This window comes from Chinchilla lanigera, unplaced genomic scaffold, assembly GCF_000276665.1.
Source record: "Chinchilla lanigera isolate Chin_1 unplaced genomic scaffold, ChiLan1.0 scaffold00067, whole genome shotgun sequence".
Classification (NCBI taxonomy): domain Eukaryota; kingdom Metazoa; phylum Chordata; class Mammalia; order Rodentia; family Chinchillidae; genus Chinchilla; species Chinchilla lanigera.
This window is the reverse complement of record NW_004955468.1, coordinates 3,567,663-3,570,659: the sequence shown is the minus strand read 5'-3', so window position 1 is coordinate 3,570,659 and position 2,997 is coordinate 3,567,663. Positions and strand designations below refer to the sequence as shown.

The following is a 2,997-nucleotide window of genomic DNA, read 5'->3' as shown; positions in this document are numbered from 1 at the left end:
TAGTAGGAATTTGTTCTGGTTATCATTATTGTACCCGTGTACCCATAAGATACGGCCATAACCAGTGTCTATTCAGGGTCTGTGCATGTGTGGTGCATGTGTGTGCACGAGTGCACATGTACACATGTGCATGTGCGAGAACATGTATATTCGATGCATATTTGGAGTAGCCAAACAGTTCACGTATTCCCAGCACATGTTAACAAGATGTACTTTTCCAAACATAACATGTTTCTGGAAATTCTCAAATCTTTCACTCTGAAGCTCAACGATATTGTTATTAAAATGGTTATGTGTAAAAAACACTTTGGCGAACTTCATTTCCCTCTAATGACATACTCATTTTAAAGGTCATGGTGTAGAGTTGCCGGAGCAGTGACCTGAGAATAACCTTTCTCTGCTACCTGTATTTCTGATCCGCGGTGTTAGCGTTCGGAAATGCTCTTTCCCTCCGAGTTTCAGCAGCTAAATAAGTTGCAACCCCTTCAGCTATACTCATAAAAATTTGCTTCCAGACAACATGGTCTGTTTATTGTGTAATAATCGAAATGGCACTAAATTGCAGTGATTGCCGAACACTTAGGAATTGTATTAACCTCTTAAGTGCTAAGTGGTTTTCTGTCGTCGCTCAGCTCTGATGTGCACTGCAAACATTTTTCTGTCACTAGGCTTCCTCTGGTGTTACAAGGGAAGTAAAAAAAAATCCTCAGGTCCGAGTCACAATCCGGCTTGTATCCTACCAACCAGAAGTGCATATTGCCCAGGCTAGTGATGGAAACAGGACCTCTTTCCTGCTGGGAACCGGGAGAGGTTGGATTGCCCAGCCTTGTCCCCAAAGGCCCTACTTCTGTTCCCTGGCTTCAGCGCATTGTGTATTTTGATGACAATTGCTCTGTGACAATCTCTTTTTGAGAAAAGATTTTCCAAAGAGCACAGAGGGTAGCTAGTTGGTCTACTGGAGCTGCTTTCCCTGCAGAAGCTCCTTGCTCCTAATGGTGACAGTCCTAGCTGCCCTGCAGGAGGCTGGGCTGCAGTGGCCTCAGCATCCCTGGGCCCTGCCTGCCCTGCTCCTGTGAGCGGCAGGCCCGGGAAGGAAGAGTTAACCAGAAATGGAGCGGCGCCGCTCCGGGGCAGGCAGCCTCGCTGCAGAACAGAGCAGCGTTCGTGCGAAGGCAAGTCATTTCCCGAAACACCGCAGACACACGGCCTCGGGCAGCCTAAAACCTTTGGAGACCAAAATGGCTCGCAGGGGTTGGAAGTAATAAGGTGTTTTTCCCTTCTTTCTCCTTCACTGAGATTCTGCGAGGTTGCTCTGCATGGCTGGGGAACAATGGTGCTGTTTTTGTGTTTTCTATGGGTATTAAGATCCATTACGCTGTGACATTTTTAAGATTGGTTATCCTGTAGTTTGGTGTTAAATTGAAGTTGTTTGTTTTGAATTTAATTCTTTCATTTTTCAAATGGAAAAAAGCAGCTCCGTGGTGTGGTGCAGGGCTGGCTTACTGAAGTGTGTGCGCCCGAGTCGCTTTTGAGCAGAGCTCTGTGCCATTCCCGGACGTCGGCAGAATTCGCCAGGAAGGAACATGACCTATTTCCCTACTGGAAAGTCTAAGAGGATCCTTGGAGACGACTTTCACAACTAGGAGGTAGGGGTCGTCTCCATTGTATTTTGAGAGAGAAACAGGATATGAGCTGGGTTTTAACAGAATGTTATACATCCAATCTGTTACGCCTAATGCAGCCTGCATATAATTATTACTACTCTGTGTTTACGACAGCAGCAGAATCGGCTTCCATCCAACAAATGACCCAGCAGCAGTGGGCCAGCCGCCACCGAAATGACATCTGTTAACTCTTTGTCAAATGCCCGCTCCTTCTCTCTTTTTCTTCCAAACAGCTCTGTGGTTAATTATGACCTGCACGTCTGACACAGTCTTTCGAGTAGAGAGACCTGCTTAGGGGCAGAGAGAAATCTGGCTCCAGGAAATTCCCTTCTCTCTCCTTTAAAAAAAAAAAAAAAGAAAAGCCATAGCAAATTGTTTTAAAATAAACATTCATTCAGAACACCAAAATAGGTTGATGGAATATGTTTTGATTAAGCCCCAAGATTACAGGGTTACCATACGCCATGATGTCTAGAGACCCAAGCCTTCATGGAAAAAAGAATCACACCAAATTCTTGTTAAACCCTAAGAAAGTTTCCATCAGAGAGGCACGGGCAGCCATCATTACCCTTGACGCTCACAGAGCTGGGGATCTAGCACACACATGTGCTACCATTAACACCTTGGTTAATGGTAAAAGACAGTTTCATTGTAATTAATAATTGGCATTTGAGATGACCAATCTGATAAACCAAAATTTAGGCCCAGCCCAACTAAGAGGTGTTAGACTCTCTCTCTCTCACAGGGCCAGATTTCCTTGCAGGAGTTAGTGGTTAGTATCAGCTGCTGCACCTGATGACGTAACTGAGGGCCTGCTGCCCCTTACTTCCCACCCCTCTCTTCCCCAGCAGGAGCTGCAGAGTTCTAAGTTTTCACTATGGGATCCAGAAGACAGACCGAAACATCTATGGGCTGAGTATTCCAGCTCTCTCTTCCCTGCCTGGTCGCTGACCCCAGGTTCTTGCCAAGTGTCTCTGCTGTGTAATTGCCTGTTAGCTTCTGCATACGGGGTTCAGCAGAGCCTTGGCTGAGAGTGTGGCTGACCTACTCCCATAGAACCAGAGCCATTCAAACCTGCCTGGATTCTTGTCCTTGCAAAATCCAGAATGGTCTCCTCATCCCTGCCAGCTGGGGAGGGCATTAAGAGGTGCTGGCCATGCCCCAGGAGAGTCCTTCCCAGCCTGGAGGAAGCAGACTCCTGCCTGCAGAGCTGAGCCCCTGTCTTGAAATGGAGGAGAGTCCCTGGCAGCTTGGGACATTCCAAAGCTTTTACTGTTAAGACCCCAGAGAGCCATTTGGTGGAGCAACCTCAAGAATACTGCCCAGTGGTTGT

At 46.8% G+C, this 2,997-nt stretch overlaps 1 long non-coding RNA gene across 2 annotated transcripts; it reads left to right on the top strand.

The window, feature by feature from the left end:
* Positions 1-1,145: 1,145 nt before the first annotated feature.
* On the top strand, positions 1,146-2,055 carry LOC102003110. 2 transcript variants are annotated; one of them, XR_263383.2, is made up of 3 exons: positions 1,146-1,266; positions 1,475-1,646; positions 1,779-2,055. It is a non-coding gene; the product is annotated as an uncharacterized LOC102003110 (long non-coding RNA). The 2 variants fall into 2 exon arrangements; XR_001236890.1 differs by having other exon boundaries at positions 1,472-1,646.
* Positions 2,056-2,997: the final 942 nt, after the last annotated feature.